General features: G+C 37.7%; 1 long non-coding RNA gene across 1 annotated transcript in view; it reads left to right on the top strand.

Moving 5' to 3' along the window:
- The window catches only part of LOC121927059, a 106,960-nt gene extending 99,402 nt beyond the window's left edge, over positions 1 to 7,558 (top strand). Inside the window, exons 3-4 of the long non-coding RNA XR_006103128.1 lie at positions 1,375 to 1,480; positions 3,548 to 7,558. This is a non-coding gene — a long non-coding RNA (uncharacterized LOC121927059). The remainder of the gene's footprint in view (positions 1 to 1,374; positions 1,481 to 3,547) is intronic.
- Positions 7,559 to 14,567: the final 7,009 nt, after the last annotated feature.

The raw sequence follows: 14,567 nt of genomic DNA, 5'->3' as shown, positions 1-14,567 counted from the left end.
TTGTATGTACAGCACTTTGTAAATTTACAGTGCTTTATAAATAAAGGTTAATAATAATAATAATAATAATAATAATAATAATAATAATAATAATAATAATAATAATAATGGCCCTGCCACACTGCCTAAAGTTGTGACAAAATACATATGCCAGGTGAGCTCCAGGAAAGCATTTATATCTTCCCTGGGAGGACTGGAAAGAGACTTGCAACCACAAAATCCATTATAGGCGTCACACACATACACACTACTTGACAGATCCCCAGCAGCCTATGAAAACTGCAAGAGCTCCTGTGAAGAAGACCCAAGCACTGAGGGAGAAAATGGTGAACACTCCTTGCCATGCCTACAAATGGACTTCTTTGAGTATGTCTGCAGCCCAGCTTTTGTTAGTTTTTTTTTTTTAAGCAGACCTACCTGATTTGCCTTTCTTGGAAACAGGGGGAGACCCAAACACACTTTGTGTTCAGAAATCTTTCTGGACTTCCCATGCTTAACATAAAACAAAAATACATTTGAGAGCATATGCATATATTTTAAATGGACAAAGAAAAAAATGCACATTTCTAAAACTACACAAATACATTTTACTCAAGAGGTATGTAGATCCAAAAATGTGTACAATTGTAAAATAAGTACAATACATAAACTTCAGTAAAGTGTGGATAAAAATATGTATGCTTTTCTATAAAAACTTGTGAAATAGTAGGGTAGACTATGCTTTCCATTGAAAAATTACAACTTTAATGAGCCTTGAGAAATCTGTCCATCTTAATTATTATGCATCAATAAGCTAACTGGCCACAGTCATTGTAATTGTTTGTTCCAGAAGAGACTTTTAAATTTGTAATAACTACTTAGTTTGTATTTTTTTTATTACTTGCATATTGATCATTATATCCTAATGAGTTACCTTACATATTTAAATATATCTACACTTTTAGAAATATCATGAAATGAAACACATATACAGTCACACAATTTTCCAGCAGAAGAATGGACTCAAACCCCCATTATATTTTGATACTGTATTTCTCTGTACTAATGATGATGAACAAACATATGGGATATCTTTGAAGACACTGTCTTTGCACAGAAACACATGAATGCATTTCTATTGTTCAGATTTTGAAAACCACACTGATAAAGATTAGCAATGGATTTTGTTAAAGCAATTTCTTTTTGTTAAGGCTATTAATTAATCATATTTACAAGCAAAGCAGATTTATGAAATAGAGCTGAAAAGATGTTCCCATTGTTACTCACAAAGATAGACTAACACACTATTGTCCTTGTTTTCATTTTGTTGAACGTAAATGTTGAACAGTAGCCAATGTGATTGATGCATCTTATAGTCCTTAACAGATTTTTCAGATATTTAAAGCCCATTCTCACCCATACTGGGCCGCCACTTACGACAACCTTACCAAGCTGGTGTAATCCTGTGGCCAAATTGCTAACTAGTCCTAGAGCATATGTGGTAAGTGTACAAATAGTTAAGAATGTGAATGGACCATAAACCAAGAGAGTATATTTAACCACTAGTTTGGACTCCAAATATGCATATTAAGGTGTTTTCCTCCAAGGGGGTACCATGTCGATCTGTATTACAGCAAAATAAGAAAAAATTAATGTTTACTTTAAGACTAACAGGTTTATTATAACATGGGTTTTTGTGGATTACAATCTACTTCATCAGATATCCTTCATTTTACAGATTGTGGTATTTCACAATGTACTTAGTGGGTGGGGGGTTGTATCAGAGTCTAATTGGATGCAAAAAAATGCAATTAGATTATTAACAGTGGTGATTAACAAAATTGCTGGTTATAACAAAAACTTCCTAGCTGCAAGAAAGACAGTTAACACGTATTATCAAATGTAACAGAAGAGTTCTGCACATAGAACCCCACAACAGCCCTTCAGTCATCACTCCCAGGACCCACCATTGCACCGTAATAGTATACCCCCAGCTATTCCATTGCTGAGGGAGAGGGGGGTTGGAGAAGCATTGGGCCATAGCCAGACAGACTGAGGGCATCTTCTGCTGAGATCCATTGGAGTCCTCCTGAAGTCTCAGCAGATGATGTCAACACTCTGTGTCAACTACATCTCCAATCCAATCCACTCTCAGCCAGCAACAGAACAGCCACAGGAAGCGGAGGGTAGGCTATTACAGAGCAATGGCAAGTCCATGGGGGAGCTTTGGATGTTGCAGAGGGAGAAAGAGAATACTAACTTCCACAGTGACTTTAAAAAAAACAGATACAATAATAAATAATAAATAATAAAAGTTTTATTTATATACCGCGCCTTCCTTGGATCAGGGCGGTTTACATACAATTATACATTATACATACAATAGGTTAAAAACAAGTCAGAGCATTGTACAATAAAAATAAAAACAACAAGCCCCATTAGCCCATCCTCATGGCCACGGAAGAGGAGGGAGGCCCTTAGGATTTTTATGGGGGGAACGCTTGCTGGAATAAAAAGGTCTTCAGATCCTTTTTAAATTGGGCCAGGAAGGTAGTCGAGCGGAGCATGAGGTGTACTTACACTTACGTACAGTGGGCCCTTGTTATCAGCTGGGGTTTGGTTCCAGGATCTGCCTTGGAAAACAAAATGGGATGTTCAAGTCCCATTAAATATAAAGGCATAGCAAAATGGTGCCCCTTATATAAAATGAAAAATCAAGGTTCACTATTGGGAATTTGTACTTTTTTTTAATATTTTCAAGCCGTGGATGCTTGAATCTGTGGATAAAAAAATTCATGGATAAGGAGAGTCAGCTGTAAATCATTAATGCTGGACTTGGGCTGGAATCCTGTTAATCCCAACTAAAACAGACCCACTGAATCAGTTGTTGAATGGTGAGCCAACATGTAGGCAGTTGCTTTATTCTATTCAAGACTGGCAATAGGATTTAGGCAGTGATATGATAAGAATCTGATACAAACATCTGCCCAATAATTATGTCTTGGATCCTGAGCTCCATATATGGAAGCTTCCATGTCAGTGGGACAATAAATCTCTTCCAGATGTTATTATGAATTTGAAATTACCTACCCAAGAAGTTCAACTTATTTTGGAAATTGTTCCTTTAAAGTTGGTGAATCCAGCATACCAAATGCCATGGGTTTTTATGTGCCCATAAAGATCCTGCAAGCTCCCCTAACTAGAAAAGGCAAGTTAAAATGAGAATCTCTCAGGCCATAGTTCAAGAAATCACTTTGGCATGCCCAAGAGGTTTCTAACAATATTAAATGTTGTCTTAAGCATGAAGACAACAATACATAATTGTCTCACTTAGTCTCAAAGATGCTGCAAGATCCCATTGCATACAGTACAACAATACATAGTTCAATACATAGACTGCTTTTCTGCCAATGTAATGTGAACTGACAATAGTCGATATAAAGGAATTCAATAAAGCATGCAAATTAAATCAAGTTCAACCTGGTTTCTATAGAACAACACAATGAAGTTTTTCTGGCATTGATATGTACGTTTTTCTTTCTTTTTTTTTCTTTTATAAAACATCTAGGAGCAACTGAAGGATGATGATGCTGATTTTATTGTCAGTAATGATGAACTGACTCAGAATTATGTAGCCTCAGATCTTTCACCCATGCCACCACAAAGCAAAACAGATCTCCCCCATGCTGGAAGCAAAGAAAATATATATGAAGGAGATCTTGGCTTAGGAGGGTATGAACTCCAATCTGAACCTGCTCCAAGCCAATCCCAGTTGGTTCCTCACGCTGTAGTCCGGTAAAAATGTATATCATAAGCATGAGGAAGAGCATGCAGAGTTAGCAAGAAGCTTGAAAATGTATTAAGGGCATCAACTGAAAAGAAGTGAAACCTTACTGAATCTATCCCTGGAGCCTGAAGGAATGAGAATTTATTACCATCCCATATATATAATACAGTTACATTTAATTTTTTCTGACAGTGGCAATTTTTAATAATGGAATCAAAGGCACTATCCCTCTGCTTCTGGGACATTATATATGCACTTCTCTGATCATGCTTCATCGTCTGCATTTCTATCTCACATACATACAAAGGCCTTTGTATATTATTCTTCTAATTAATTCAAGAGAGAGGGAAGGATGGGAATTTAGTGAACTTGTACATGCTCCAAAGATCACAGACACTGTGACACTGTTCTCCTCTTGCCATCACGCCTTCTTATGGGGCAAAGTGGACAGGGCTTTTGGACAAGATTACTTTTCTCATTGTCTAGTTGCAAAGCTTCCCAAGCCTTTCTGGCAGTGGCAGTTTGCCAGGAAAGGGGTTAATAATGCAGCACATAAAACTGGGCATTGATATACAAGCTACTAAAGTCTAAACAGATCAATAACAGGAGTGTTCTTGTTGTTGGTGGTGGTGTTTTTACTGAGCAAGGTTGCCAGTATAGATAGCAATTATGCTTTCTTCCCCAACCCATTTGTTGTTGCTTTTGTGTGTCTTCTGTAATACATTAATAACCCAAAGTCTATGTATTAGCTAGAAGAAATCATTTATCAGATTCCCTGATGAAATCCAGGGTGAGAAGGAGACTTAATGAACATATCTATAAGATTTTTAAAAATGTGTGCAAAAACATTTTTTATATTATAGAGTTTTAAATCATGCAGTAAGAAATAAGTCCTAGACACATGGCCACTCCGCAGATAGTATGGAATAAAAGTCATCTATCATGGACTTCATTATTGCTCAAATCCATGTGCTAGTGAAGTTTGTGATGGTGCTCCAAAGAATTTTATTGACCTACTTGCTTATTGCACAATACAATAGGGATGCAGAAGAGGTGTTGGAAAGTACTATCATGGACTTGTTAAATAAATGTTGTGGGGGGAAACTACTGGATGGTAGTTAAGAGGTTCAGACTGGACATCTGTTTCCAGACTGTTTCTTGCAGTCTTTTTCACAGTCACAGCAAGTGCTTTCTACAGAATCTATTATTCCATCTAATTCAGCACTAACTGGTGATGGCTTTTCCATGTTTTAGATCTGCCTAAAGGTGGCAGGGATTGAACCTCACACCTTCAGTATGCATTACATCTGTTCTACTACTAAGATATGGAGCCCCACTAACTATGCCACACATCATATTTTCCACTTAAGAAGAGCATGGGTTCCTGGCAGCTGTACAGCCAGACATATCAGGAACTGATGCCCAGGGAGAGAGGTCATCCAGATGACAGAACTATGAAACTGTGACACAGTTTTTCACTTCTCTATGGGTGCTGTTGTTCACCATGTGTTCCATTTGTTTGCTATTTATTCCAATTTTAGAAAAACATCTACTAGTGTTTGTCTCCTCTGGATATGTCATTTTATTGCCAACCTGGTTGTTCTCACTATATTCTTCTCCTCCACTGCCATATATAACCAGTCATACCTTATTTCATATCCATATTTTTACTCTGTTATATTATTTTAGCTTATATAGCATATGTATACAATTTCTCCAAAAATTACCTTTTGTACTGGGTGAGTGGACAGAAACAGAGGAAATTAAGAAGTTCCAGTCATGCTCCACCTACTGGTAGGGATCAGAAAGCTGTCAGTTTCCCTTTTTCTCATTAGTTCTTTCTCTGTTCAGTCTGAAGAAATTTAATAAATTTGGGTTGCTGGGCTTTTTTAAAAAGAAATATAAAATTATCCACATTTGCATTAGCCATGTTCAACAGGTACAGCTATTCCCAGTATAAAAAAAGACTACATTGTACCCATCTATTAATTGCTATTGTGTATCATCAAGTCATTTCCAATTGATGAGGGGTTTTCTGGCAAAGATTTGTTCAGAGAGGATTTGCCATTGCCTTCCTCTGAGATTGAGAGGGTGTGAGCCCATGGCAGAACAGGGATTTGAACACTGGTCTCCAGAGCCATCATCCAACATTCAAACCATTGCGCCATGCTAGCTCTTATACTTACCTGTACATAAGTATTAAAGATGGGAGATGATCTCTTAGGAAAAAGAGGTACTAACATAGAGGTTAAAATCTGAATCTTTAATTATTAAGCATTCAAAACCTTGAGTGTGGATGAACAAAAAGGGGGTGGAAATGCACAGTTTGGTATACTCTTACAAAAACCAACTGAAATATTGGCTACCTTTCTACTTGGGACTTACATCTTCATAATTGGCGTAAACATGTATGCAAAACTGAATTGAATGGTTTTGCAATATCCATATTCACATAGATGATGTTGTGATATTATAATGCACAGGCATCTGTTACATAACAGAGTGACTAATACACCATGGCCCGATGTGCAATGCACACTGATGCATCCCAGGGCACACTCCAGTGTGCGTGTGGATACTGATTAGAAAGTGCCAGAGCACAGCAGGAGCACCTAATACCCATTGCAGCATTGTTGCCAGTGTCTGGATGAGCATCTTCACAATTCACTAACAGGGTTTTGTTAGATTTCTGAAACATAACTACAGAGTCATAAAGTTACAAAAGAAAGAGTGTGATGCAGAATCTTGTCCAAAAATTTATCCACCCATATCTATAGGTAATAGTCCTCCTCCTTCCAATTTATGTACATTTTGTGAAGTCGAAGGCTTTCATGGCCGGCATCCATGTTTTGTTTTGTTTTTGTGGGTTTTTCAGGCTATGTAGCCATGTTGTAGAAAATTTTCTTCTTGACGTTTCGCCAGCATCTGTGGCTGGCATCTTCATGTACATTTTGTACGTTTTGATGGTAACTATTTTCAGTACAAATAGTTTGCATAGGTTAGCTCCTGATGTTGTCTCAAATACATGTCCAAGTAGCTGGCCTACCTGCATGACAACCCTCTTATTCTCTGACACATATCTGGAAACACAAAAATTGACACCAGTTCAACAGGTTTATTTGTGTAGTGGTTGTTTTGTGTTTTCCCATTTACATTTATAAACCACCCTGAGGGTGCACTATATTTTAAGGTTAAATAATTAAGTACATTATCTGTCCCATGGAAAAGAGACCTCGTGTGCTTTCTCATGGTATCACTACATTTTTCTGCGCATGAACTATGCATGCCACTCCAGTATGAAAATCTGTACATTACTAGTGCACTTCAGGCGAGACAAATGGCCACACCCCAGCATCCCCAAAGATAGTCCATGCAGATCTTTAGTAACATGGGGACACAACCTAACACTAGAAAATCAGTACACTTAATAAAAGCTAACTCGATGATTAGTGTTTCTTTTCCTCAACTCAGGTATGCAGCCTCCAATTGCTTGATGCATAATTATGAAGTAGTTATTTCTTCATAATTTAAGTCATAAGGAGGTGGATTTTATTAAACAGAAAGCTTATGAAACTCATAACCTTAGACAACATCTGAAATCACTATGAATAAATGTCAAGCCATCTTGATGAAACTGTGAATGATTGTAAAGTAAAATGTATTTTGTTCCCATGACATGTTGAAATAGCTACAGAATATAGTCAAGTTTTAATCTTGTTTTTCCAAGTATAATTAACTGAATGTACTACTGCAGCAACTGTTTCAAGTATAAAATGAAAACAAGAACCCCAAGATCAGAAGCTGAAATGTGTTTTTATTTCATTTCTTCCAAAAACATGAATCAGTTTGCTTCAGAGGATCTTAGTCTCGCTAAGGAAACATGTGTTTTAGTTCTAGTGATACCTGACACTGAAGAAAAGAAGTTGTCAATTTATAAATTCTGGGCATGCCATGCCTAACTGCATTATAGAATCATAGAATCATAGAGTTGGAAAAGACTACAATGGTCATCCAGTCCAACCCACTGCCATGCAGGAACTCACACTCAAAGCATCCCCGACAGATGGCCATCCAGCCCCTGCTTAAAGATCTCAAAAGAAGGAGACTCCACCACTTTCTGAAGGAGTGTGTTCCACTGTCAAACAGCCCTTACTGTCAGACTTTGGAAGGGCTTTGCATGTCCCTTTTCTTTCCCATGGGGGGAGGAGGGAAACAATGAGTAAACACTACTTGTTATTTTTTTAAAAAGATAACAGTGTTACTAGTAACTGTGTCACTTTTCAAACAGAATGTGGTTCTGTCTTGTTATCCCAAAAGGTAGTACATTACAACTAATTTAATATTACTTTCAAGCTCTGGATCTATGTGCTCAGTAAGGAAATCTGATGGCAATAAATAAAACATAGTTCTACTCCATTCAATTAGATCTTTTTTTAAAAAAATCTGTTTTTGCAAAAAATATATATTTTAAAACTAATTTCTTCTGACCACATGAATAGATATCATTGTCAGCTATTATAAGCATTGCAAGACAAGCCATACATTTTAGTGAGATAAATATAATAACAAGGTCCCACAAGCATAATGAGATTCCTTTTGTTATAAACTATAATAGAGTACATTCTATACTGAACTATCCCAGTATCTCAGAATACATAGAAGACTAGAAATGGGGATGCAAACCAGGGACTAAGTAAAGAGGAATAAAGAAAGATAAGGGGGGAAAGAGAATTAATCAGAATGCCAAAGAAGTAAACGATCCTGATGGAAGCCACTGGAGAGTTCATCAAAAATTTGTTTGGAGATTTCCCAGAAATCAGCAACATGTGCTTTTGTTTTAATGAGCCCTTCTGTGTCAAATGTGCTCCCTTATTTATTTGTTCTTATTTCATCATCTATTTTAAAATGCCTGAAAATATTTTCACTCCCAAATGTATAAAGGGTCCATTGTTGGTTACCATTAGTGTGTTTTATCGCACCTCTTCCCCTTGCAACTTCTAAAATTGGCTATTTGTGGATTTTAATATACTTCCATTATTTTTATATAAATGCCCTGGGTATACTATAGAAACTGTCATCGTCTTTTTATTTTATTTTAATTTAATTTCAGGCTGAAATCCCATCTAACAATCTTGTATTATTTAAATTGCTTCTGCCTGCAGCTGTCCCACTTCACACAAGAGGCTATCCTCACAGAGAGACATCATACAGTGCATGTTACCAAAGAGCCATTCCAACTACACAACTGTAAGAATGTGAAGTGGCCAGTGCAACAAGTTTACTTGAAAACAAGAGCCACTGAATTAAATGAGATTACTCCTACAAGTACACTCAGGATCAGATTATTGTGGGCCAATATTTGTTTCCCCTCCATTGTTCTTACATATCCTAGGGTGTTTCCAGATGGAGGTTTCCTCATGCTAGCAATGAGAAGGTACTGCTTCTGCTAATTCTATCTTTTTCCCCTTAACCTATTCTCCAAAGGAAGAGAAAAGACAGAGAAAGCAATAAAAATTGACAAATAGCCACAAGTGGAGAACAACAATGTCTGAAGTCCTCATAAAACTAAGTGAATGCGGCATGTTCAAAGCCTCAACCAAGATTACTTTCAGTTATACTTACATACAGGCATACCAGAATACCATGTTTGTTGTATATTTTAGCCCTATTCAGCTGTTCAAATTGAACGTATGAGAGTAGACACTGAGCAGGAGGTGAGTGTTTGTGATCACCATCCTGTACCTCAAATTTTCATATAGGTCTTAGATACATTACTACCTGTGGTGGAAGAGACAGTGCTCACACCACTCAGGGTTCTTGGTGTCCACACTCAGTCAAATTGTTCTGGAATATGAGACAGTATGTCTCACAAACACCCCACAGGCAGTAAATATACAATAATGGCAAATGAAATATCCAGCAAGTTGCTGCCTTTTCATAACACCCAAAGCTGATGGCCAGGAGGCTTCAGAGATCAGTCATGGGCTCTCTGAAGGTTGTTAGCATTAGCAAGGGCAAAATCTTTCTAACCCTTAACCTGAAGCCTAGAAATATTTTTGTCGTGCTACATTTTTCAAGATATTAGTCTAAATCCTTTGGTTGGTCCCATTTGGAGGCACATTCATTCTACAGAATTATAGCACTACCATTCCACTTTAATTGCCATGATTCTGTCCTATGGAATCCTAGGACTTAGGAACCTAGTTTAGAGAGAGAAATTTAGACATTTTTGCTAGAAAGTTTTAGTGCCCTCACCAAAATACAAACCCAATATTCCATACGATGGAACCACAACAGTTATTGTAGAATAATTGTGCTATTGTTGTGTAGCATGAATGGGGGCTGTATTTTGTTACATGCTGGTGGCTGATTGGGACTAGCTGGGACTGACCAACATGATTTTAGCTATTATTCCTTAAAATGTCAAGGCTATTCTTGACAAAAATTCCTGATATAAATTAGTTTGTCATATGCATGGATATAAAACTTTTTCTAACGAATAACTGAGCAGAAAACAAAGCTACATCTAGCACTGATGGTTCTGGCTCTTGACACTCATATAGACCTTGGTATAAAAATATATACATTTCTAGCAGTCTATTATTAATACATTCAGTGCAAACCAGTGATTTAACCTAGCTCACTTATCTTGTAAAAGATTTTAATTAGTTTTATTGTGACTCTATCATGAGGTGTTTTATAGGGCTCTGTTAAAGAGGTGCTTTTTCCCAAGCTATTACAAAACCATCAATAAGAGTAAGCAAGGCAGTTGCAAAAGGTGATGCTGAACTCTGTGTTCAGCAGATAATCTCTATTTCTGTTGATGACTCTTGGGGGGGTCTTTCAAAATGTCAGCTTGAACACCAGAAAAGGTTTGAAATTCAAGACTCAGTAGTGCTTCCCATCACATACATACACCAGCAGAAATTCCAACAGCTTTTGTAGATGAGCAAGTATATAGACAAATTGAAAGAGTGTGAGTGAAAGATTTTTTCCCCTTTCTTTTTTCCCCTGTGCTTCTTCTTTTGCTCCTCTTCATTTTTTCATCTTTCGAATTAAATTTCCTTTAATACAGACACTGAACACAACATGGAGAGCTGGTGGTTCAGTGGAAGGTATGGGTGAAGCTCACCTATGCAAAGAAGAGGAAATACAGGCACAAGCCATTGCACAGCCAACAGCAGGTAAACCATACTCTCAGTGTAGCTTTACTGGGCTGCAATTGTAATGCTGTTAATCATAATTTTGTCTATACTAGATCCCATCTAAAAAGATGTTTCAAAAAAAAATAAGTACCTGTACTGGAGGGGCAGAAAAAGTGTATTATCTTCCCTTGCCCCATGATGCCTACCACACCATGGACATAAATTAGATAGGGAATCTTCACTTCAGCTGCTACTCCCACCATGCCAATGGTGTCACTGGGGTTGGCATCACGCAGCTCAGTAACTCATGATGTCACCCCCACTTGACCTCCTTCTATACCACAGTAGTGAAAAGAGTACAAAATGGCGTGCACAAGCCCCATTCATTTAAATAGGGTTCAAGCATAGGCGGAATTCCCTTTACGTGGGGGAGTCTGGAACGGATCCCCTGCGTAAAGGAAGGGCAGACTGTAATGTAATTATGGCCCAAAATGGACTGGCCAAAAAATGTGGTCCATAGCTGCACCAGCACGATTAGCTCTGGAGCCATGGTAAGCGCATGCGCCCAGTCCTGATCCAGGCCACTGTTGTTATTTTGAACAAGGCCAAAAAAAGGAGAAATATTTTACTGTTCCTTTTTGACCTGGTTCTTTGGGGAACACTTGGGTTCAATGCAGTTTTGATGCAGTTTCCCTCTGTTTTCAGGGCGTGTATCATCTAAACATTATGCCCCAAACATGGCCAGAAATCACATTTTCAGCTCATCTGTTTTGGACTCATATGTTTAAATTCCTGTGCTCTCTGGTCCAGAGGATTGGGGTTTAATCAGAAGATTTTCCTGGTCAAAGGACATATCTTTCAGTAAGATTTCAGACACTACTTTCATTTTAGGACTCAGGATTTACCTATGTATGCATACTGATGAAGAGAATCTGTTGCACAGTTGCAAAACAAGAAAACGTCATTACCCATGCTGGAAAAACCATGAGAGGATGAAAGTTCTGGGTGTCTGTTAGGCATTGCTTTCAAATACCAACTGGAACTGCAAATGTAATGCTTACCAGACCAAATTGTGTGTCCCTGTGGAAAAGTTTGGCAGCTTACAAGGATTTGCCATTAGACTATTTCACTATTTTAAAGGCAGAAGAGGAGATGGAGCAAGAATGAAACCAAAGAAGCTCAGCAAATTACATATTCAAAGATCATACATATGCTACCTGTACTGAGTCCACACAGAATAGCTGGCAGAAAAAGCTCTTGTGAATGGTAGCACAGACACAAAGTTGAGATTTCGAGTGGTTTTGCTTCAGAAGATTGTGTTTTACCAGATTTGTTGTCTTGTCCATTTCTAGCTGCACAGCTTTATTAATTCTCCTTTATGCTGTTCTTCTTTGTTGTATTATTCCATTTATTCATGTGGTTTTTCTGGGTTTCTTGTTTTGATCACTCTAAGCATTTGGCTGAAAGTCTAGACACACTACTTAAGGATAAGTGTCACTGAACTTAGTGGAACTTAGACAAGTAGTCTAGTGGAGTAGACAAGATGATTGAGAATGTGGACAGAAATGGAGTAGAATGTCAGTCAATAATTGAAGAATTCAAAGATATAGCCATGTTAGTCTATAGAATCAGTGTATAGAGAGATCTGCTAGTGCCTTTGAAGACTAACTGAGAGAAAGAAGTTGGCAGCATGCGCTTAAGTAAAGTCTCCTTCCTCAGATGCAGTTGGACGCATTGTCAATAATAGAAATTCACCATCATGAATGTATTTTCAGACTTCTAATTACTATCTCAATATATAAGAATGGATTGACCAGCACTTGAAATATGAAATAGTGTTATGAATATAATATGGATATCTACAACTCAAGGTTAATTTGTAAATGATCACATTACATACAGTCAAACAAATAGAACTGATTAAAAATATAACAAAGAACACCACTGGTATGTAAAAGCAATGTTGTTGCTGTTACTTGCAGGCATTTAGTTTAATATCTGTCATGTATTACTCATTTTGTTGTTGTAAGGAGGACATAGAAGATAGAAGAGAAAAAGCAACAAATAATTTGACCATTGGACTGTGTGATGAGCTTGGAAGTATTTGTATGCCCTTGCCCTGAGAACCAGAGAAGAGAGGCCAGGCTCTGAAACTCAGGCCCAGACGCTGTGGTCTGAAAATTCTAGTGAGGACTCTTCCTAGCATCTGTTTTCAGTGTATACTCTCGGCCGTAGAACAATGCAAATGCCTCCAAGCAAGTGAGAGGTTTGTTTGTATCAGGAAAGTATGTACCAAGAGTTTCAACCCCTTTAAGAATGAGTAGGACAGAGAGCTTCAGGTTCAAGATCTAACTTTCAAAGTAGTGGCAGAGCTTGGAAAAGTTATCTTCATGCTAATTTGGGGAGTCTGAGAGTTGCAGTACAAAAGATCACTTTTTCCAACCGCTGAGTAGTAGCTTGCAGCATCAGAAGGCAGTCTATCTGGAATATTTACTGGACTCTAAAAATTGTAGTCCAAAAAGAGTCTCCATTCACCCCTTACTACAGGCAACAACAGAGATTTCATTATTTTGTAAGAATCTGAAATCTACTTTTAACTGCGCTTCAAGCAATTTTACCATGTGGAGGAATTTGCTGCAGTCAACAACAATTATGCTATAAATGTTTCACCTTCCTTGGGGTGGCTTATATCTTCCATTCTGAGCCAGCAACTGATGTTCATAGTGCTATGGTAGGGCTTTTACTGCAGTTCAGAGAGCTCTATGGGTTATACCTGTAGGCCATTACTCTAATTTATTGCTACATTTATTATTTCTGACGGAATAAATCCCATTTCTACTAGGTAGCTGTTTTGATTGTAAGTTTGTATAAGGTTTCCAAATGATATGGATAATATCCCCCTGCTAATAACCAGTCTCCTTGTTGTTTTCCTTAGCAAAATTGAGGCTATAAACTCCCCTTCTACAGGAGAACATTACTAGTTCCTACACAGGGAATGAAATCAATGAACTTGTCAGCTTTGCAGTTGTGGGATGGGGTGACTAGTTAGAAAATTGCTAGAACCTGACTTGCAGGTTTGTTTCAACCCCTGCAGAGAGCTACCAGCCTTACTGCTGGGACAAAAATGCTGTAGAATCCCAATGCAGGTTAAGAATGTCTGAGCTTAGCCGAACCAAATTTCTTTGTGATCAGGAATGAATGCTATACAAGAAAAACTGTATTTAACAGGGATGTAGTTATCAGGAGGGGGCAAAATGAGAACATTGCACCTGCACACACCTTCCTTCCGTTCTCAAATTCTTTCATTTCAAAGCATGAGATATTGAAAATCATTCACACCTAGAATTTTTTCATTTGCTGTCTTTGCATTCCTTTAGACACCTAAACAATATTTCTAAATGCTGAATTTCTAAATTCTGGATTTCTAAAACCTGACATTTTAAGTCATGGCAATGCTATAAATTTGGGGATTAAATGAAAATTTCATTGGAGAGGGGAATTCTTATTTGGGGACACAATGTTCTCACCCCACCTTATAAGAACTATACCCCCATGTTTGGCCTTCCTCTCTGAGAAGAACAAATGGGATGGCAAACTTTGAGTACTGGTTGCTGAGGGAAACAACTGGAAGCAAGACATGAAGCATGGCTAAAGTT

This window comes from Sceloporus undulatus, chromosome 3 (assembly GCF_019175285.1).
Source record: "Sceloporus undulatus isolate JIND9_A2432 ecotype Alabama chromosome 3, SceUnd_v1.1, whole genome shotgun sequence".
NCBI classification, from domain to species: Eukaryota; Metazoa; Chordata; class Lepidosauria; order Squamata; family Phrynosomatidae; genus Sceloporus; species Sceloporus undulatus.
This window is presented reverse-complemented; position numbering and strand designations above follow the sequence as displayed.